The sequence below is a fragment of the Parasteatoda tepidariorum genome, chromosome 11 (assembly GCF_982258835.1).
Source record: "Parasteatoda tepidariorum strain Cologne lab strain chromosome 11, Ptep-v5.0, whole genome shotgun sequence".
Lineage (NCBI taxonomy): Eukaryota > Metazoa > Arthropoda > Arachnida > Araneae > Theridiidae > Parasteatoda > Parasteatoda tepidariorum.
In genome coordinates, this window is record NC_141765.1 from 97,810,550 (window position 1) to 97,834,925 (window position 24,376).

Consider the following 24,376-nt stretch of genomic DNA (forward strand, 5'->3'; position numbering starts at 1 on the left):
ATTTCAATTTGTGATGAACAATGACAATTTAGATCTATATTTTTCACTTTAAAGGAAACATTTACTTTTTTTATACCAGTCTTGTGCCAATCCAAATGAATTTCTTATGTTACCTTTCTTATTTTTTTTTATATAGTTTCATGCATTTTTTTTCTACTATTGCAGTGTTCAACAATATATGATGTCTTATGATGAGCAAAATAATTTATAATTTTAATATCCCCCCCACCTTTTCTTTTTTTCAAATTTCTATTTTAAATTTATTGTATTACATTTCTTTGTCGCCTGGACAGGATTTTCCGCTTGGCAACGAATATATATTCTTTGTATTTATGTGTTCATTTTTGTTTCCAATAAAGTTAAATTTGTGTTAAAAAATTTTTAAAAAAATATATACTTTTTTAACTGAACATGTAATAATTTTTTATTTTAATATTATGGGTGATATTCTCACATTTTGTTGGTGGCGAACGGCCAAATTATTTCCTTCTTCACATTTTGTAAATAATCATCGCAATAAAATTACTGAAACCCATAGTGGTAATTGCCGTAGAAAAGATCAAAGACGAAATCACACAAATCAGACTCCTTAAATGCATGTTTCGTTTCCAGATTAGGTTGTATTAAATAATATTGTATAAAAAGTATCAGGTTTAAAAACTATGGGGAAATCAATAGCAATAACTGCTAAAAATTAGATAGAATCAGTGCCTTGAAAAGTAAATACTCAAATGCATGATTCTAATATTTTTATTGTTTGAAATAATCGGGATATTTAAAAACCATGTGAAAGTCTATATCAATAACTGTCAAAAATTCAATCGAAACATTGCATCGATTTAAGATACTATCGGCTTAAATTGAATGCGCTCAAAATTTCTTATCTAAATGCATGATTCAAATATTATGTGTAAGTTTCTGCAGAAAATAAAAGTACATTTGTTTGTTCTTAAAAAGAAAACTCTTTCTGCAGGAACTCTGTAACACTCTGTGACAATGTCGCTGCGATTCTGCCACAGGGGATCAGTTATTGTTATAGATTTATATTTAGTTCTTAAAAATCATTATTGGAAAGAAGTAACTTGTTTTTTCCCAAAGTATGTAGGCCCTCGATATATCAATATGTATCTCTACAACAAATATATTAATTTAGTCTCCAAAATATTGTTGTTACGAGGTTTTACTGTGTTAAATAAATGAATAAACTTTGAATTTTTACATTTGTTTGGATTTTGTGAGGATGACCTGAGAAAGATAAAGACTGCTTCAAATAATAAATTTTTCAATGAGTAGTTTTATTTCATTTATATTTGTTTCACTTATTTACTTCAACAATTTAATACTTAAGGTAGCTTGTTTAAAGAATAAATCATGGTTTAAAAGTTTTTAAAATACAGTCGGACTTCTATATAACGAACTTCCATTTTACGAATTTCTCTATTTTGCGAATTTTTTCGTGGAACCAAGAACATTTTGGAAATTTCTTCGTTAAATAACTTCTAAATAGCGAAGTGAATTTTCTATTTAACGAATTTTTTTTTTAGATCTACTTTCCCCATTTCCCAAAATATTTGAGAAAATTATTAACTCGTTAACGTATTTTATGGGGGAAATGACCTTGAACTGATTTTCGCATCCCCTTAACTTTTAGAGAAAGCTGTAAAATTCCTTTCCCTTTTTGTTTGCATTTCATACAGGAAATGCAATCCCACTAGAAAAGGGGGAAAGGGTCAAATTCCTTGAATAGGAAATGAGCAGAGAAGATAAAAGGAATGGGTTTTCAAAGTGTGTGGTCCCTGGTCCCTTATTGACATGTCCTATTATCTCCACCCCCATTGTTCACTTCCTTTCTAGAAAAACTTTCAACTTTCTCGTTGCTCACTCGGTAGAGCTCCTGTTTTAAGATTGCTGATCAGAGTGCTGCTTGTTGCTTTTCTTACGGCTGCAAAATGTCGAAGCGAAAGTGCCTGACTATTAAAGAAAAAAATTACAAGATAAAGGTGCATCAATTGCCATTTTAATTATTTCTAGTATCCATGAATTTAAAACCTATTCTACGTTGTGTAAGTATTTCAAAAGATGATTTTCTATTTAACGAATTTTCCATATAACGAACTTTTTTTCGGGATTTAGCGACTTCGTTAAATAGAGGTCCGACTGTATAATAATCTGAAATCACAAACCAAAAGAATTATTCTTATTTATTTCGTTAAAGATCAGATTAGAAATAAAATTGGGGAGTTTATATATATGTTTATTTTTTAAAGTTTCAACTTAATTATGTAATCCTTTGGAGTTTAATTTCTACAATTTTTTTTTCTAGATAACTACTAAATATTCTATTTCTATTTAGTTTTTGTCCAAATCAAATCTAATTTGGCTAAATGAATTTGATATTCAGCTAAAAGTAAGCGCGTGCGTCTGCATCTTTTTGTTGTTTCGATGAAATTCAGAATTTCATTCGGCAAATTTAAATTCCTCTAGGGTCTAAAGTGTATGTTCCTGGTACCCTTATTTAATGACACCCACCTGTTACAAATTTCAATAGTGTCGACTAAAATCAGAATTATTACTTCATAAATGGGCTTGCTGCTCACCTCCATAGACTCGAGATCTTTCCCTATCCAAACAGTGTCGTGCACAGGGAGGACTCCCCAACCAAATGCTTTGGTGACATTCTTGCACTCTCTTATGCAACTCTTCTCCCTTTTGTGAGATATTCTCAATTACAGGTTTCATTTTCCACCCTGGGAAATCGAACCTTAAAATCTCTCGATCTATGATGGCTATCATAATCAAAAAAAGAGTTCTTTGTCAGAAACTAGTTATTTTGTCATGATCATGCAAAGTCTTTGAAAATTATTTTGCATTTTGTTAATACATATGTTGCTTAAAATACTTTTAGTGCTTAAAAAGTCCTTAAAAGGTGCTTATTTTTTGTTGAAAGATTTGGCTACTCACCCTGAAAAAAATTATGTCAAATACGAAACTTGTATGGTATATAAATTTTTATAGATTTTTTGCACTCAAATATTTTAGGGTTTTTCACTTAGTGTCACAATTACCCCTGCTTAGTACATTAATTACCAAAAATTTTGTTGAGTACTTAATATTGAATAATGGATTTTATACTTGTGTTGTTTCAAGTTTATCTACTTATGAAAAAATTAAAATGAAAAATAATTTCAGAAGAATTTAAAGAATTTTTAAATTACTAAGCTTTTGTTTTCAGCAGAGGATAAGAATTTGAAAAGGTTTTGCCTTTCATTTTTGCTTGTGCAAAAACTCTATGCTGTTTTTTATAATTATCAAAACTATTTCATCATTTAAACTTTAGATTTTATATAATGCTAGTAATGTCTGGATGAATATTTTTGGATTATTTTTTATCAAGACATGAAATGACACTAAAAATTTACTCATTGGTTTGATTTTTATTGTTATTTCATATTCATACTTAGTTATAAATTTTTTTTTTCAGAAATGAGTGCTTTATGTTTTAATGAAAATTGTTTTGAAAATTATTTCACAGGTATTTATTTGAACAAGGAAAGCAAGTTTGGAAAAAATGAAAAAAAAAGATTTTTTTTGCTGATCCAGGTGGGTGTTTTTATTGTCTATAAAAATGTCTTAAGATGTTCACTGATCCATGACTAAACAGTTGTAAAAAAATATTAAAACATAAAAGTTTGGAAATTTTCAAATTCTTGTGCTACTTTTTCTATTATATTATAGCAGTAACATATAAATTGTGAGAGACTGTTTTTCAAATAAATTTTTATTTTATGAGAATAACTATGATTTTTAACAACCTTAATTTTTATTGTTATGTGTTAACTTATTTAGTAGGCAATTAGATATAAACAAAACATTTTTAGAAAACATTGCACTTACAAAATGGAACATCTCCATTTGGAAACACACTGTAGACTAATCACTTACTGGCTAATTTTGACAATTAGATAGAAATGTTGTTTAAATATCACCAATACAGTCATATATCATTAAGAAAATTACATTAAACTAATTTTTTAAACTATTCTGGTTTGAAAATAATTGTTAGTTTAAACTGTTTCGGATTTGAAAAAACTTGCTATTGTCTAATTATTTGCTTTTTAATTTATAAATAATTTAGGAGATAAGTATTTAGTTTTAATATTTTTCATATGTGAGTTTTGAAAAACAAAAGGAAAACTAAAACAAAATATATCTATTAACTTTTATTATTAATATAATGACTTGCATTTTTTGTGTATGTTATGTTCAAACTTGTATTTGTTCCCCCCCCTCCCTCTAAGTAATAGAGGAATATCAAATTCTTGCTATATAGTATATTATTTATAGTCTGTTATACCCCTGTGTTATATTAGCATCAGTATCAATTCAATAAAAATATCTATGTTTTCTAAAAAAAATTATCATGCAAAATATTTAGACCATATATTTTGTTTAGCTATAATCTTTTTTCAATTTATTAAACTTATGCATGTGTCTTTCTTTAATATTATTTTTTCTATTACAAGCTATCCACAGTATAATTTTGCAATGTGCAGTTACAGAGAAAAGAAGTCGGAACCTGCGGAAATGATGTACTGTAGATTTTGTTGAACTAGTGCTTGGTAATACGTTTTCTATGTTTTACTTTATTTACTTAGTTTTCTAGTTTGTATTTAATTTATATGCGTAAACTCCAATAACTGAACTTTTGTATCTTACAAATTATTCTAAATAATTTGTACAACCAATTTGATAGACCTTTAACTGAAACGAAAAAAAAGAATATAACATGATTATTACACTAAACTACTAATCTGAAAAAATTAACAAGTCAATTAAACAAATGGCAGGATTTTAAGCTTTAGCGATTAAAACTCAGCATAATTCTTGTTGGATTTTTCTTATTCTGGTCTATTTTGAATAAAGAGTTTTCAGTGCAAAACAGTGCTGAACTGCACACTCAGTGGAATCGTGGTCATAGTGTAACTTAACAAATATGAACTCTAGTAGAAAACAAGCAGGAATGGGGTTAATCAGACCGTATTTTTTTTTAGAAACGTTTTATTTGTAACAAATGTCCTATATGTGAACTATATTGAATTTTTTACTTACTTTCGATATGAAATATGCTCATTTTGTGATTAAAAAAATTGGCATTAGTTTTGTGTATTATGAAATCCGATTTAAACTAATAAAATTGGAATCAATTTTTTTTAAAACTGTCGTTGAACAGCTGACCCAAGTTTTTGGGTCCATGACTGCTAATATTCAACTTCATAGCCTTGTAATTTTGAACCAATCCTGAAGATAAGGAAACTCCTAATTAAGTACCCCCAGAGGTATGATTTGTAATGGGAACATGGTGGACTTTGTAACTCGACACATTTAACTTCCGTCAGTCACTATTTACTACACCGGGAGTCTTTGTCTGGCGGGGACATGGACCTCTGGGACATGGGCCCATAGTCCTACCTACCAGGCTATCCCAGCCTTTGGTATAAATAGTGTCATTTTTTGGAGTGCAATTTGTTTTTAGGTTTGTTCAGTTTGAAATAAACTAGTTTATTGTTCAGATTGTTTTTGTCTCATTGGCTCTAGGATCTGAGATGAATCACCAGTTAATGTTTCATAATAAAATTAATCTTTGTTAATGTGATAGTGGTTTTCAAAAATTACTTGTATTTAATGGTGTTCTAACTAGTTTTGCTACCTTTTCATTTAAACAAAAGTGTCATCTGAAATATGTTACTGTTGTCTGGAGAAAATCTGTTGCTGTAATATTTTTATTAAACTTATTGAAATTCAAAAAAAGAATGAAGCAAATTGAGCATTTAGGGCTTATTATATATATTTTATAAAGTGTAAATGTTTTAAAATACTTTATTTGGATTATTTTATGTCATTAAGGTGCAAATATTTTAAGAATTTGTTAGAGAGAAACTATTTCATATCTGAAGCAACTAAAGCCACTATTTTATTGAAAGCTCAGAGTTTAGCACTATTTATTTTTATTAAAGTTACTTGTAACAGATTTTCAATATTCTTGGAAATATTTAATTAATTTTTATTACTGTATACATATCAATTATTCATTTTGTTTAAAAAGTATTAGAGTCAGATTTGTTTTGACTATTGGTTTTATTTTATTGGTCCAAAGATTTAACTCTTTATACACCTTAAATTAGTACTTTTACAGTTTGCTGTTTTAAAGTTGGAATTTAAATGTTTAATTAAAGTATTTTGAAATGAGTTGGAAGGACAATTATAGAAATTTGTAAGCTAGTTAATTTTTTCCTACTAATTTTTGATTGGAATGCAAGGTAATATATTGAAAGAAGGGTGAAGGCATTGAGGGTTGCATTTGACAGTAGATTGTATACTTCCAATTTTATCAGATTATTTAATATTTTTCTTTATAACTATCAAGTTTATGGTCTGTTTAAGACATCACTAAAATGTGCTGTCCCAATTTAATTTTTTTAAATGAGGTTGAAACTATCTGATTTCCTGAAGTGAATGTAATAAATCATACAGTTCAACTATGGAAATGTATATTTAAAGTTTAATTTGTTGTATTTATTTTTCTTAGAGGTGCATCATGCTTTTGACAGAACATATACCTCGATGTGAAGCAGAAGGTGTGGATTTCAACAATTATTGGTTTAAAGCCATGTTAGGTGGACTACAGGAAGTATTTTTTTAGGTAATTTCATCTTATTGTTTTTACGCTAAATTTCCCCCTTAACACTATGTATTCAATTTCGAGTAAAATGTCTGCAATATAAGGATGTAATATTTTAGCTACTTTGTGTTTGAATTTGCCTCTGTTAAAAGTGAAAAGTGATTGATCTTTAAATCAACTATTAACTTTGAAAGTGATCTGGCAACTATTAACTGTTAAATTTTCCATGAGAAAATTTGGGAATTTTTTCATTTCTTGTAAAATTTACTTTATATTTAATAAAAGATTAAAAATTGCTGACTCAGAACAAACAGAATAAGTGAAAGTAAATTTAGTTTTAAAGTTTATGAAACATCTAAGATGATATTTGACAGTGAGTTTATCAAGTTCAAAGCTGGTATTTCTATTTCTAGATTTTGTATGCTTCTATTTTTTTGGTTAAAACCTCAAATTTTTTTCAAAAATACTTTAAATTTTTATTCCTGAGTAGTAAATAAGAATACATGATTTGCTCCTCACAAGAAAGTTAAATGTTTTAGACCTATTAATAACATGTTTTGCTGCAATGTTAATTTTTTTAAAGTTCTAGATTGTTACGCTATTGTTTTTATTTCTTAAGGATCCGCAGATTATTGCATGAAAATTTTAATCTACTTAATTATGAGATCTGAAACTTTGTTATTAATGTCTATTGGAATAAAATTCAAACTTAGATTTTAATAATAATTTTTCTCAATTAACATTGCAACTTAAAATACTGTTTTTTTTTTTTTTTTTTTTTTTAAATTTCTATTTAACTTTTGGTTGTTTTAAAATTAGTATGTTTTTTGTTAGATTTCGTGATATTATGTAAAGTTAATTCTTAATATCAGTTTTGACTGAAAATAATTGTAAACTCATCATAAATGTAAATATAACACATTTGTTGTTGAGTGATAATTTCAAAATGGTTAAGTTACGTACCGCTTTCAATATGTTTTTCATATAATTTTTGAATATATTTTATCAAAACTATTAATTCACGATAAAAATAAAATATCAAATCATAATAATTGTAGAGAATAATATTTAATATGATAGAAGATGATGAAGAAATATTAAAAGTAAATATTTATAAATAATGAAAATATAAATAATTTGTTAATTAAGTTACCTTACCAATTTTTTGGACATAGAAATGTGTTGATACCTTTGAAAAATAATTTTAGACCCTATTTATATGTTTCACTAAGAACTAATAAAAAATATATTGGTTTGAAAATTATAAATTTTAAACATAATTGTATTTTTATTCTATAAAAATTTTCATAAAAATATTTATTGCAATGAATTTAAATATATATATATATTAAGTTAAGCCCAATGAAAAAAAAGTGGAATGATTTAAGGTGCTTAGATATTAGTATGACCCATTTTTACTTGAAATAGGACTTAATTTAACGTGACCTAGTTAAGAAAAGTACTCTCATTCATAACTCTAATTCAACTTCTTAGTATTAATTTTTTTAATATCTACCCTTTTAAATTAAACATTTTGTTAAGAGAAGAAAAAAAATTTTTTGTCGTAACTGAATGTTTAATTTAAAAGGGTAGATATTAAAAAAATTATTAATAACCTTTGATGTATGAACCAAAATGGCCACAAATGTGCCATCTTGGCAAAAATATAAATGCTTATAACTTTTACACCCCACAACTGATTTAAATATAATCGATATTTTCGAAATCAGCATCAAAAATTCTATAAGTGTACAAATTTTCATCAAAATCTGAGATGGTGGGTGCCATTTTTGTAAAATCCTGTATGATTTGATGGGGAATGACCCACCATTTTTAAAGTCCTTAATTTTTCAACAAAAAAAAAGTGCTTAATTTTTGCTTTGTTAAAAGAGTAGGTACCCTGTTTTAATCAGGGATTTCTTTTATACACAAGATAAAAAATTATAGAATATCAATAAAAGTATACTTTTACATGACAGATTTATTTAATTTGTAGCTTTAAAGCAATATTTCATTAGTCTACTTTTCAGGGTGGTTTTTTATTAGGGGAAAGTGGCTCAACTTGAGACACTTTTTTTATTTTAAATTTTTTTTTTGGATCAATTTGGATCAAAATCTTACCTAGTATTCTTGTAATATTTGAAAACATTTTTAACTAGGTTTTCATTTTGTATCTGTCATAGAAGAAAAAAATTAAAAACATTTTTTTAGTTACCATATCATTTGTCCCAAAGTATACTTCCTAAAGCGACACCTTGGGACAGTTAAACAGATATGAAGAGTTAAGCAGAAATTCTCTAAAAATTGTATAACTAAATAAATTTACGTTTTCTAATATTGATAATAAAGCTTTATTTTGTCAGTTTTAAATTCCTGTATGCAATCCAATTGTTCAGAAGCAAATACCAAACCTAAAGAATGTTCAGCTCTGCTTCTTTAAATTTTAACAAAATGTCATTTGAATCTATGTATGATTTGTCTTCTTTTTTGGGATAAATAAATGTTGAAATCTCTCAAAACTGATAGCTCGTACTAATCTCCATCAACTCTTTCAACGCAACCTACAAAAGCAACAACAGATCTTTTACCAGCAAATTTGATAGGAGCAAAATCTCCAACATGTTATCTTGTTTTTGAAAATGAACTTTTTTCTTATCGTTAAATATTTTGTTGTCACTGTTCATTTCATCTAAGCATCATCACTGTTATTGCATAAATCACTAGTAACTGGTTTTCTTCCAAATGCATTTCCCACTTATTCTGAGGGCATTAAACTCTCATCTTCTCTACTACTGCTGAACTGAAGCTGTTTAATCACTTTTTTATTCACACATAGTTTTCCCTACGAGTCCTTTTTATTCTTAATAGCATCTTCAAGAGCCTTATTTTTCCAGTGTGTCTGTATAAATTGCAAGTGCACATGCATCACATATTGTCAATCCTTATTGGTAATTGGATGCTTGTAGCATATAGCCTACCAAATTTATTTCTTCCTCTTCTGTGAATATTTTGTGACTCTGTATACTTGAAATATATTTAAATTTAGAATTTGGCTGCACTCTCTTTTTTTAAAGGAAATAATATGCCAGTTCAGAACGGTCGTACTAATACTATATAATTCAGCAGCTTTCCTATAAGTCATTTCCCCTGATAAAACTTGCATCAGCTTTTTCAACACTGTTAGTACGAACTGTTGCATTATTTTATACTTTTTGCTTCTAATTCTTGTCATTAGTCAAGTTTGATGAGTTCGTAAAATGAGAAATAATAACTATTAATAAACACAGATTATATAAATTAAAAAATATTTTGCATGCACAATATCTTATTGTTGAAAATCTTTTTTTTAATAAGAATTAATTTTGTATAAGTAGTGTCCCTAGGTGGGTCACCTTCATCTGTCCCGAGGTGCATTGTATACTTAATATGAAATTTTAAACTATCATACTTTTAGGCTTAGTATTAGAACAATTAAATTTGATAACTTCTAAAGGGAACGCTTTATACTTCATTATATTATCTTTTATTAAAAATAACTTCATTAAAATTATTTCTACAACTAATTAAACATTTATATGAAGGTAATGAAACATGCTTCAAAAATAAAAATCTTAATAAATTCTTACCTGCTTAACCAACGGAATCAAAATATGTTCCATGGTTAGGTGATGCTGAAATTTATTTGAATCTAAAAGAACTAAATCAGGGTTCCTACACGGTCAGGAAAACCTGCAAAAGTCAGGATATTCTAAAATTAAGCTAAAAAGTCAGGATTTTTCTTACATATTCATAAAGTCAGGAAAAAGTCAGGATTTTTCTTACATAGTCATGAAGTTAGGAAAAAAAAAAAAAAACTATAGTTCATTCAAAGACTGACAGGCAAAAGTAAAGTTTCAAGGAAAAATTCTGTAATTCAAAATATGTAATTTCCTCATAATAACATTCCTCTTTCCCTGCTAGAACCTGTCCTGTTAGCAATTTTCCTCCTGTTTATTCAATGATAAGGAATTTTGGATAGGGTTGCTAGGTTTATTGCTGTTTGTGTGAATAACTGGTTTACAGACAATAGTAGCTGAAATAACAGCAGAAAAATCAAAAAAGGTATTTTTACTGTTTTGTGATGCGGCCAAAAAGAAAAAAGAAAAGCAAAAGAGTTTCTTAGAGTTTAATCCACAGCAAAAGAGATTAGATGTTTTTTTCGAAGTATTTGCACGGAGAAAAAAAGTGTGAAAATTTGTGAGAGGTTATAAAAATTGTTCTTATCCTCTCTCATGGTAACGCAACAGTCGAAGGGAGGTTTTCAATCAATAAAAGCTTATTGTTTGAATACCTCAATGAAGTCTCTTATTTCACGAAGGCGTGTGTATGATTATGTTTCATTTATAAATGGAATAAAATACTTAGACATTAATGAAAAAATGCTAGATACTGTAAAAGGATCTAGAACAAGATGGAGACATGCATTAGAAGCCAAAAAAAAAGAAAAACGAAGAGAATAAAAAAGCTGAAATTTCTAGAAAACGAATAAAAGAAAAGATAGAGGATTTGAAATTAAGAAAATCTAAATTGACAAAAACTGCTGCAACGGAACTGGATGTTCTTGATTCAGAAGTATAAAATATGTTGATAAATATTATACAACATAGGAGCCCCTGAGTTTCTCAGGAAGCATACGGTATTACAGAAATAAATTTAAAAATACTGAAAAAAAAATTTTTTTTGATTTTATTTTTTTCACATGTTGCATAATTTTTCTATCTGAATTTTTATTCGTATATAATTAACTTTTCTTGACTTTTTTCCCCTTATATTTCAATATTATCTTTTAAAAGAAAACTCAGTTTGAAGTGAATTGGTGATTTTTAAAAATTAATAACTTTATGTAACAAATGTTCTAGTATGTTTTAAGAGTAAATATTATTTGAGAATACTGATACATTGATACACTGATACTGATACGCAGATTTGATTAACCCTTTATATCCTGATGACACTCATGCATTTGGTTCCACTTAACATTAAATAAAATAATATTTCCTTAATCCAACAGATTTTCTTGATCTTTTTAATTTAAGTAGTTTTCATATCTAACTGCAAAAACGCACTAAAAGTTTAATCTAATCATGATAATTAAAAATATGTTTCACAAGTTTTCTGAAAATATAATTTGGGATAAAGTGCTATTACCCAATTCCACTTTAATATATAAGTGTTTATCCTATTCAATATATGATACTTATGACTAAGTAATATATTATTATTAATTGAAAGTGCAATGTTAAAAGCTTTGTTGGAGTGGGAAACGGCAGGTCTGGAATTTTATAGTAAAAGGTCAGGAGAAACCTGCAAAAGTCAGGATATTGTTTTCTCAAAATAGTGTAGGAACCCTGTAAAAGATAATTTAAAATTTAAGGCCAAAAATAAAAATGTCCCAAGGCGAGCCATTCTCCCATACTATTTTACATTAAGCAAGCATTCAGTTATATTTTTTACCTACTTGCAAGTACATTAGGAAATTCCTATTTCAGAAATAAATTATTTGAATTCAATAGTTTTAAATCAAATTAGTTTTTCTAAATGACTATGCATAATTAAATTTTTAACGCTCATAATAAAGGAAATTCACAACTCACTTAAAATCTGATTTATTTTTCACACAGTGAACCAGTTTTTTCTTTATATTTTAATTTAATGTCTTTTTAAAAAAATTTCATTTGGAAAAAGTAGGAAAAGTCATATTTTTAATGCTTCTAAAATTAAAGTAAAGTGAATGAAAGAAATTTGATTTAAAAAAAATCAGAAAATGTAATCAAAAGAATAGTATCAAGTGCTGAAACATTATTAGAAGTTTTCTTTTTACAAGCTGGTCAACTTTCAATAATTTTTCCTTTTAAAATTTGATATATTTTGCTTGTTCCATTTCTTAATTTTATCATTTTCTTTCCAATTTGATTTAAGGTACAACAGGGTGTGTACCGTTTTTAAAAAGTGCTTAATGGTGCTTATTTTCAATTTTCGTTTTTGAAAAGACCTTAAAACTGCTTTTTTTTTATTGGGTATTTTTAAAAAGTGCTTAATTTTCCCTTTTTGAAAATGAAATTTTTTTCTTTGCCATGTCGATTTTCGCCATGTATTATGTAAAAGCGTGATTTTCTCATTGTTCTATTCAAAGTTTTCCCAAATAATTGAACCACAATCTATTTCGGTGTACTCTCGGTTCATAACGTATGAAAGCGCCAATCATTTTACATGTTTGATTAAATACTTGCGAGTCCTCTTGTGCGTCTACTCAGCTGAGTTTCGATGAGATTATTGCACTCTTATGTGCAGCTCTGCTGCATTTTGCAAATTATTCTCAACTTCAGTCCTCATTTCCATCCTCAGATATTGAATCAAAAAATCTCTCTATCATTTTATAATGACTAATGTAATCAAGAAAAAAGTTCATTGTTAGAGATTACTTATTTTATCGCGATCATTTAAAGTCTTTAAAAATTATTTTGCATTTTGTTAATGTATATAGTGCTTAAAAATATTTTTAAATGCTTAAAAAGTGCTTATTTTTTGTTGAAAGATTTGGCTACGTACCCTGTGTAAAAAGTTTCATATTCAGGGGTGATTGTGTTCCGGATTTCCGGATCTTCCGCTAACTGCGATCCGAAAGTTTCCGAAAATCCAGAGTCCAGATGTTTTAAGAAATCATGGATCACATATATTTATAAAAATTCTTCTATATTTTATTTAAAAATATTAGAACTAGAATTTATACTTGGCATCTCTTTCATTTGTAAATATTTTTTTCTGGTAGAATGATAAATGTGATTAGAGATAAAAGTAAACTTACACATTATTATTCATTTAAATTATGCTGCATATAATTCATTTAGAATATCATGTTTTGAAAATTTCAATTATTTAAATTTATAACGATAGTAATTTTTTGAATGATTTTACTCAGAAATTTTCAGGATTTTTGAGTTGGGCCCACAATCATCCCTGCATATTATATCTTATAATATTGTCCAGGTTTTCTTATTTTTCTTGCACATGATACTTGCATATTAAATAGTGTTTTGAAAAAAAATAAAAAAGACAACAAATTTAGATATGTATTGGTGCCTGAAATATGTTTGTACTGAACTGAGTAGATATAATCAGAGATGAGATTTTTCCGCTTGTTAGAGGATTTCCGCTTTTTTTCACTTTTGTCTCTCGAAATTCAGCCTTTAATCGAAAACTCTGATTCACTAAAAGTTTAGCTTTTTATTTATAAATATTTCGCTTTTGTGGATCGAAATTCAGCCTTTTAAACGAAAACTCCGATTCTCTAAAAGTTTAGCTTTTTTTTTATAAATATTCCGCTTTTTCTGCCGTTGAGAAAAACTTATTATGCATATTTCCAATTTTTAAAGATAAGCGGAAAATTCGAACTACATAGCTATTTTCTCAGCTCTTACGCGCAGAAGATAAGATTTTCCGAATTTTTACTCGCCCACCGAATAGCTCGTATTTGTGTAATTCAACCGACGCTGAAGCCTGGAATCTGCAAATATCTCGATTCTTATTCACGCGATTTTAGTATCAAGCATAGCTTTTCGTATTTACATGATTTAAAAGTTGCACGTAACGATCAAACGTTTTTAAAAACCCATGTAGCGATTTGTATTCACATGATTTTAAAACCCAATGTCGTGATTCGCTCATGCGGTTATAATATCAAACATTCATTTTTGTATTTATACGTGATTTAAAAATAGGGCATTTGGATTCGTTTTCACGTGATCTAAAAATTATGCATCGTGATTCGTATTTTGTCGATCTAAAAATTGCCATCATGATTCTTATTTACGCGATCTAAAAACTATGAATCGTGATTTGTATTTACGCGTTATATTTTCAAAATTGAATATCGAGTTTCATATTCGTGTGATTTCGAAATCCATTATCGGGATTTATATTCACGTGATTTGAAAATCCATGATTGCAATTTGCGTTCACGCGATTCTAAGATCAACTATCACAATTCTTGTTAAAAGTAAGTTTTTTTTTCTTGAATTAGTTGCTTTAAAGGTGACTGTTTTTCTATCAGCGATTATTAACATATTTGGGCATTACAATATCAGCGAAACATGAAGAGAATATATTCAAAACTTACATTCTGTGCTTGCATAGAAAAAAAAGTAGGATTCGTCAAAAGATGTTTGAAGACGGGCTAACAACTAAATTAATCACCAATCTGTTTGCAGAGTTGCTACTCCACAGGGAAAACCTGGAAAATGCAGGAAATTTAAAAATCACCTCAAGAAACAGGGAAAATGCAGGGAATTTTGATTTTTTCTTTGCATGCTGGGAAAATGCAGGGAATTTTGTTTCTTATTTTTGTTTCCTATTATCTCTTGTTTCTTTTTTCTTTTGTTTCTTATTATCTTTTAAAAAATGGTGACCACTCAATGCGTGATATTTAACCATGATATTTCAGCTATACTAAACAATATAGCTCACACAAGAACACAGTAATTGTTGTTTCCTCTTAATATATTGTGTATAATATGTATAGGGAATTTTTTTTTCCAGATTTGAGTGGTAACCCTGATTTGTGTCAGTTTTGCTATTACTACAAGAATATATAAAACTTTTCCCAACTGAAGCAACCATCATTCACAAGCTGCATTATGCACGATTTGATCTTATTAGAGGACTTTTTGCTTGCTTTGTGAAACATGAAGCATTTTCAGCAATTGGAAATTAAACACACAAAAAAAGGATATAGCGAACGTAAAAGATATAGCAAACAAAAGCAATCATTTAAAAAGTGATTAAATTTATTTATTTATTTTTTTTTTGAAAAAAGAGTTAATTAACTCAGCACCAAAATCCAAAATTTAAAAAATAATGTTGTATGTATAATGTATTTATGCAATAAAATGAAAAATAATTATCTAAACAGTTGCTGATTATCATATAATTTTTCAAACTAAAATAGCAATTTTCGTATGTTGAGGAATTTATATATATTCCTACTTTACAGTTATTGATGTGTTTCACAGGGCTCTGGCTAGATTACATTATAATATGAACATAGTGACAATCTCATCCCTGTATAATATTTTTTTTTTTAGGTGTCTTGGATTAGGTTGAAAAGATTTTCATCTGATGACTGTTGGAGAGTATCCCTACACAAGTGACACTCGATTCCAAAGTGTATACATGCAAATAAGTAATAATTGGGCACTCCAAATTAAATATCTGCAGATGAGGGCCTGTATGAGTGTCAGGTCCCACCCAAGAGGTGTGGGTAGTAGGTGAGTCATTTATGATCCAAATTTTCTATCAATATTTGCTTGCAAAATTTTGTAATAGTGGAGTTTGGGACATTCAGGTCACTGCAAGGCTTAAGTGTCCCAAATCTTTTTTTTTATTTTTTTTTTTTTGCCTAAATTTATGTTTAGAATATTTTCCCTGGCTTTTATGTGTGCTATTTCTCACATGTTATGTTATTATTTTTGGTAAAGTATTTTTTCACATATATACAACGACATTGCCGAGTGGAAGGATAAAAAACAGATCTTAGGCAGGGAAGGAGGGTACAAAATTTATTTATTAATTATTAGACAGAGACGTTTATCAAAGTGTGGTCATAAAATGTTGTGCTTCTCAATATAAGTTAAGGAAAATCTTGCCAAGTAAATCTAAAATGTTTCATTTTAGGGAATAAGGGAAATCTTAGTAATTTTAATTGGTTTATTAAATAGGATACTTGATTCCCACAAAGAGCAAAAGGAAAATGTCTTACTATTAATATATATATATATATATATATATATATATATATATATATATATATATATATATATATATATATATATATATATATATATATACAGGGTGTCTCAGTTAAGCGTTTCAGAACTTCTAAGAGGGGTAGGGGGCATCCTGACGACTCGAAATCATATAGCAATGTGGGGTCGGAAATGCTTTCCTGAAGCGGTGACGTACACAGACGCACCATAAAGAAAAGAGACCGTAAGTGAAAAATCGCTATAATAATACATTGAAAAAATTATATGGTACATGGGCCAAAGTAAGTGTTCGAAGTTTCTGCCCCCGGCTACAATGCACACCTCACATCTCCGGCGCATGGACATTCGAACATTCTGCAATACTCCAGGCATATCTCGCAGGCAGCTACTGCGATTCTTGCTACCAGCATTATCAACAGGGGTGTCATAAACCAGTGTTTTCATATGACTCCAGAAGTCAAAACATGATAGGTCGGGTGACCGAGGAGGCCATATAATTTTTTCAATGTATTATTATAGCGATTTTTCACTTACGGTCTCCTTTCTTTATGGTGCTTCTGTGTATGTCACCGCTTCAGGAAAGCATTTCCGACCCCACATTGCTATATGATTTCGAGTCGTCAGGATGCCCCCTACCCCTCTTGAAAGTTCTGAAACGCTTAACTGAGACACCCTGTATATATATATATATATTTTTTTTTTTTTTTTTTTTTAAATTACGCCCGCCATCGTCTTCTCAGACATAAGGCGTCTTGCAGTCCAATACAACACTGAAGTAGCTCCAGAAGGTGAGAGGGCACAAAAGTCATCAGAGGAACGAATGTCAAGAAGAGAGGGGCAATCTAATAAATGCTCCCCAGTCATTGGCGAAGTGCTACAGAGCACACAAAGAGGTGAATTGACCAAGTTAATTTTAAATAAATGGGCCTGTAAGTAGTCATGTCCGGTAATTAATCTAAGGCAAGCAACTCCCTCAGCTCTGGGAAGGAGGGAAAGGTGAGAGCGCTGCTGGTCATCAAGAAGGCTAGCCCAGGATTTCCCATCAGTTAAGTCCCTAAGAGCAGATATTGTTCTGTGCCTGCATTTGCTCTTAAGAAGCCGCCTTGCATTTCTAAGAGGAACTGGATGAAAAGATGGATGCAGTGCTGAAGCCTCTCTAGCCAACATGTCAGCCCGTTCATTTCCGTAAATGCCACAGTGGCCAGGGATCCACTGGAGGACTACCTCTCTTCCAGAACAAAGAAGAGAGTCAATGCGTTGTTTACACTTAAATTCGAGTTCAGAGGGATATAAATTATATTCAGAAATGGTCTGAATAGCAGCCTGAGAATCGACAAAGATAACAATGTTTTGTTCAGATGGTTCACCAATAGCTGTAATAGCCATAAGGATTGCAAACACTTCTCCATCAAAATTATCTGCCCAAGTGTCAAGAGGTTCTCTAAGGCTGAAATATTTGGAGTAAGCACCAGCTCCAGCTCTACCAGTTGAAAAAGTGGCGGATCCATCAGTAAAAACCTGCAGCCATTGCTCGTAAGGGTATCTCTCGTGTATAGTGGCCAGAGCAATAGGATACAACTCGGTCTGGTGGAAGTCCGATTTCCGAACAGGCAGTACCAAGTCAAATCTGGCAGTGGCATATCTCAGAAGGCCCGTAAAAACAGGTGGCCTATAGATGCAAAGTTTGGAGTTGGAGACCTCAAAGATCTCTGCAAGTCTCCGGTACTCAAAAAGAAAGGAATGTTGAGATTTAAGTCTAGTTTGAGGAAGATTGTAGTACGGCCAAAAGTGCTCCTTTCTCAACAATCTTTCACCAAGAGAAAGGACAGCATAAGTTCGTTTGTCAGATAAATTATAAATTTCTGTCTGTAGCTGCATGGCAGAAATAGGGGTTGAGATCGCAGAACCAGTGATGAGCCTTAGTGCTTTGTTTTGAACCAAATCGAGTTTTGATAACGCACTGTCCGAGGCAGTAACAAGGATTTCTGAACCATAGTCAAATACTGGTTTAATGTAAGAAGTAAAAGTGGAAGCAAGGACACTTTGGGATGAACCCCACTTTATTCCAGCGAGACGTTTCAATAGACCAAGGCGATTTGTCACGCTATCTGCCACTTGATTTATGTATTTAGTCCAGGTCAGTCTGGTATCAAGAGTTATGCCCAAGTAGGTAGCACAATCGGTCCGACCCAGAGTACTATTTTTGTATACCAAGTTAACATTAAACTTTTTGGTACTAAGAGTAAAAAGTTCAAAATTTGTCTTTTCCGGGTTAACCTTGAATTCGTTGTCCAGGGTCCAGGTTGCCAGAGCCTCTAAAGCCAAATTGAGTGTTTTCTCCAGCATAGAGATATCAGAGCCAGTAGACCAAATAACAAGGTCATCGGCATACAACAATGATTCAGTCTCTGGAACAGCATTTTTAATGTAGCTCAAAAGGTCATTTACCATAATATTAAAGAGGACAGGACTTAAAACTGAGCCCTGTGGAAGGCCCTGTCTGGTTTGCCCATACCCTGACTGAGAATTGCCATATTTAATGTTCAAAAATCTTTGTGAAAGAAAATCACTAATCCACTTAAAAAGATTTCCATACACTTTCTTATGAAGCAACTTCCTAAGAAGCAATTTTCTCCAAACTCTGTCAAATGCCGATTTAAAATCAACGAAGACAGCAAGTGTACTTTGCTTCCTCTGGAAGCCGTCCTTAATATGCTGTGAAAGTCTGACGATCTGTTCCGTTGTATTGTATCCACGTCTGAAACCAGCCTGTCTCTCAGAGATATGGCCACCATAGTCCAAAAAGAACTGAAGCCGATCAACGACCATTCTTTCAGTTAGCTTACTTAGGATACAGGTCAAGGAAATTGGTCTAAAATTTTGGATGTCCGTCGGGTCTTTTCCATGTTTCAAAATAGGTATAACATCAGCCTTTCTCCAGAGGCTCGGGAAAGTGCCACCCCAAGTTTTGTTTATAAAATTAAGGATTGTTTGTTTAGCTTTAACGCCTAGTTCCAAAATAAACTCAGGGAGGATGCCATCAGGACCAGCACTCTTTCCTCTCTTCAAGCAACGGAGTCCTCTCTGAAATTCCTTAACAGTGAAAGGTGAGGAGAAAAGGCAGTTCCATTCTGGGTTATCGCCAGAGGGATTTATTTCACCCCTCTTAATCCTAGTCATTGGGTAAAAATTACTAACCTTGCGATAAAGTTTCAAAAAAGCTTTGGCAATATCTTGGTTTGAGGTTAAAGTTCTATTGCCAACCTTCAAAGGTTGTTTGCAAGGTTGTGTGCGCTTTCCATTTAGAGCAGATAGAAATCTAAAAGCTTTTGGTCCATCTTTTCGATAGTTCATATTTTCCAGAAACTTGCTAAAAGAAGAGCGTTTTGCATTTAAAATCTCTTTCTTTAAAATGGCCTGGCTTTTTCTTAAGGAGATACAATCCTCTAGGAGGCCAGTGGATTCTGCCCTAGCTCTTGCATGGTCTTTTTCTTCCTTGTGCGCCTGAAGATTATCATTCCAGAAAGGTTTTGCATTTTTAATGTGACCCCTAGGGACACAAGCATTGGCACATTGCAAGATTGTGATAATGATCCGATCAAGGGACGTGTCATTATTTTCATGTAAAGGGCAGTTTCCCAAAAGTGAATCTGTTAGTTCTGCATACCTCTTCCAGTTAGCCTTGCTCAAGTTCCATCGAGTAATTCTGGGTTCTTTAGTCAGTCTTGGCTCTGAGATAATCACAGAAAGGATCTTATGACCAGCACCACCAGGAGCCATGATAAGGTCGTGTTTTATCAAAGGTGTTAATCGTGGGTGAGACAGCAATAAGTCAGGATGAGAAGAACTGCCCCCATATGAAAGAAAAGTAGGTGAGGCCTTTGAGTTTTCAATAAAATCAATCTGGTTTGTATCAATAAAATCTTCTACCAAATTGCCAATAGGGCAGTTTTGGTCATAACCCCATCTGGTGGAGTGGGCGTTAAAATCGCCTAAAATAATGGAGTGTTTATTCCAATCCACAATGAGAGAATTTAGGTCAGGTTTATTTCGAGGTGGATTATAAATGAATGAAATACGAAAGCCAATGTTGTTTTTCCACACTCTCAATTCAATTGCTTCCAAAAAGTCAGAGGATGTCATGGTATGTTTAATCAGTGGTTCTGCAATGAGAGTGTCTTTAACGAAAATAACAATTCCAGATGCTATTTGGCGAGAGCGTCTAAGAGAATATGATTTATAGTTCTTCATTGGGAAAAAATTCAAGCTTGTCAGCAGATGAGCCGCTTTCAGCAATACCAATTGTATCAGGTTTTTCACGAGAAATAATATATTTAAGTTCAGTAAACTTGTCAATAGTAAGGCCACCGGCATTCCAGAAAAGAACCTTAAGGCCGGGGTTGTCCGTGCCCTTGAAAGGACAGTTTTTTAAAACATTTTTAAAAACCTTCATATAGTCTTCAAAATCAGTACAAGACAGCAAGATATTGGCGAAGGCTGTAGCAGATTCAGCATTACCCAGGGTGCACCACAAGGAGGCCTGCCACACTACACCCCATATATATATATATATATATATATATATATATATATACAGTGCACTCCCGATTATCCGGGTTAATCACCGGGACAGGTCGCACGGACAATCGAAAAACACGGATAATCCGAAAACTCCTTTTATTCAATATCAGTACAAAAAATATAAAAATTACTGACTTTTGCATGCATAACATCAAACTAGGAATTTTCCTTATTAAAAAATGTGTAATGCGTCTTCGCCATATATCGATACACAAATTTTACGCACCGCAGTAATGTCACTGTAATCAAATCCTCCCATATAATCTAATAAAGTTTCCACTGAGCAGCAGAATAAGAAATTGTATTTCATTCATTTGCTACATCTTCTGCATCAGTTACTATCATTACTATTTGATTTAACAACATAACGATGTCTTCATCAGTCAAATACTGGAAGCCAGGCTCACATGCATCACTTTGAAACCAATCTTCTAAATTTTCTTCATCAAGAATTTCGAAACCTTAGATTTCTTTTGGCTTGTTCGAGAATACTGTTATATTTCTCTTGAACATCTGAAGAGGATTGTTCATCAAGTGGTATGATCTTTCTCCAAGATCATCGTGATAACGTAGACGATTTTACCTTTGACCATGCTGCTGATATTCCATTTACAGCAATCCAATTACGAATATTGCTTCCAAAACTTTGTAGTGTTATAACTTCATGAATCAAATTTTTTTAATCTTGAAAATGTTTCTCTTTATAATTTTTGTGTGACTCCGGAATGAGCACGGATAATCCGCAAACCGGATAATCCGCGCACGGATAATCGAGAGTGTACTGTATATATATATATATATATATATATGAACACATTATACAGAGAAGAAATAATTCAAGAAAAAATATTACTAAAGAAAATTGAGAAGTTTTATTTTTCTGCACATAAGCTGCAGAAGCCATAAAATAAGATAAAATACAAAGAAAACAAGGGGAAGAAATATTTTTTAAGTAAAGCATTTTGTTTTTGTGCTTCTTACATATTGTATTGATGTATTTTGCTTCATACGATACAATATTAGAAAGGACTCTGTTCTGTGGATGTAATCGTGTAAGCTAACGATGACATTATATCTTTTAATTTTTTATTGACAACTTTTAAATTTTTTAATATTTTTAAAAAACTTTTATTTATTAATTTTTCTCATTTTCCCTAAAAATATTTTTGTCTTGTATTTTATCCTTACATTATACACATAAATTTAGTAATGCATATATATATATATGTATTACTAAAATTTATTAAAATTCTTTTTTTTTTTAAATTTTTTTTATCCTTTTTGTGCTGTATGTATACAGTAGAGTCCTGATTATCCAAGTTTCCGCTTTAACCGATCTATCACATATTTCAAGGATTTTTTGTTGTTGTTCTATTTTATTTTTAAAACTACAGCCAAAAAATAATCTGAATTTTATCTTCCGGACACTCAAGAAAACGATATTCAACAACTTGATCTGGTGAAATGATCGTTAATATTGTCAATAGTGAAAATGAATCTCGCGAAGATGATGAAGACAGTTACGATGAAAATCAACATATAAAAATCTCTCATGCAGATGGACAGATACGGATTTATTTTTAAAAGCTATCGAACGTGCTATTGAATATGTAGAATGACAAAAAGAGTCAGCACCAGCCTTCCTGTTATCTCTAAAAAAAATTATGAAACATTGCTGCAGAAAAGTTATGTGAAACAAAAAAGGACTTTTTTGAGTAAAAACTCTTTAATTTTCGTAGAGTATGCTCTTAAGTTTAATTATAATATGAATTGTATGTAGTCTACTCATATAAATTTGGTCAAAAATATTTACCCTACTCTTTTTCTTTCCTTTTTTATACTCACTTTAAGTTCACATTTACTCGAATAATTCGGACTCTACTGTACCCCGGGCGACATTGTTGCAGAACTTTATAGAGTTCATGCAGAAAGATTTTTCCTCCTTTGAAAAATAAAAAGCAATTACTTTTCATTTCTACAGAAATTTGCAATGCAATCTTCTTTAATTTTATGTAAAATTACCTATGAATTGTGCATTTACTTCATGGTGCATAGCGTTCTTAAAACGTGCTTAAAGGTGGGCGGCGGCACAGCCAAATGGGCTGTAACTCTTAAGATAAGACCGCCATTTGGCAGAGGACTTGACTGTGGCAACCCTGGAATGCAGGAAGAAAAACTTTTCTTCCCTCTCAGTCTGCTTTACATATGGCTTAGTGAATGCCGCTGTGGTTGTGCCGTACTCTACCATTTTGATGTTTATTACTAATTAACTAATTATTATGTAACCTTCTTTAAATATTAAATTAAACTTAAATATTATGGCTAGCTGGTGATTTTGCATTAGTTTATTTAAAAACCTATTTTCTTCTTTTTGGGCACGATGTACCCCACGTGCCTCAGGTGCTTATTTTCATGATTTAAAAGCTTTTAAAGGTGTTTTTTTTCATTGGGTATTTTTAAATAGTGCTTAATTTTCCCTTTTCAAAAATGAGATTTTTTTCGTAACCATGTTGATTTTCGACACGTATTATGCAAAAGCGTGCTTTTCACATTGTTCTATTCAACGTTTTAACAATTCATTTCGGCGTACCGTCGGTCCATAGCGTATGAAAACGGCAATTATTTTACATGTTTGGTGAAATACTTTCGAGTCCGTTTGTGCGTCTATTAAGCTGGGTTCGGAGAGATTATTGCCTTCTCATGTGCAACTCTGCTGCATTTTGCAACATATTCTCAATTACCACCCTCTGATGTCAAACCGAAAAATCTCTCAATCATTTTATAACAGCTTATATAATCAAGAAAAAAGTTCTTTGTCAGAAACTAGTTATTTTTTCATTATCATCTAAAGTCTTTGAAAATTAATTTGCATTTTGTTAATGCATATAGTGCTTCAAAATATTTTTTGAGTGCTTAAAAGGTGTTTATTTTTTGTTGAAAGATTTGGCTTCACACCCTATACTTTTTAAGGCCATGATTCTATCGAATTTTTAGCAGTTATTGCGATTGATTTCTCCTTAGTTTTTAAATCCGATATTTTTTATACAATATCATTTATTACTTACCACAACGACCTGATCTTGAAACACACATTTGAGGAGTCCAATTCGCAGGGTTTTGTCGTCGATCTTTCTTTTGGCAATTACTTCTACAGATTTCATGATTTTTAATTATGTTTATTATTGTGATGGATAGTTACTAAGTACAAAATGCAAAGAAGGAAATAATTTGTGCGTACCCCCTAGAAAAAATTGAGAATATCACCCATAATATTAGAATTAAAAATTATTACATGTTCAATTAAAAAAAATCATTT

The 24,376-nt window shown here is 30.7% G+C and overlaps 2 long non-coding RNA genes across 16 annotated transcripts in view; one reads left to right on the top strand and one right to left on the bottom strand.

Annotated features, from left to right (window-relative positions):
• LOC147801957 (uncharacterized) overlaps positions 1-11,051 on the bottom strand; it is a 47,307-nt gene extending 36,256 nt beyond the window's left edge. Inside the window, exon 1 of the long non-coding RNA XR_015430182.1 lies at positions 10,306-11,051. This is a non-coding gene — a long non-coding RNA (uncharacterized LOC147801957). The remainder of the gene's footprint in view (positions 1-10,305) is intronic.
• The window catches only part of LOC147801958 (uncharacterized), a 361,588-nt gene that overhangs the window by 11,367 nt on the left and 325,845 nt on the right, over positions 1-24,376 (top strand). For 10 of the 15 annotated variants that reach the window (XR_015430165.1, XR_015430154.1, XR_015430153.1 and 7 more), the window contains 4 exons: positions 3,533-3,600; positions 4,524-4,619; positions 6,587-6,700; positions 15,799-15,981. This is a non-coding gene — a long non-coding RNA (uncharacterized LOC147801958). The remainder of the gene's footprint in view (positions 1-3,532; positions 3,601-4,523; positions 4,620-6,586; positions 6,701-15,798; positions 15,982-24,376) is intronic. The other 5 variants (XR_015430162.1, XR_015430163.1, XR_015430156.1 and 2 more) reach the window with 3 other exon arrangements.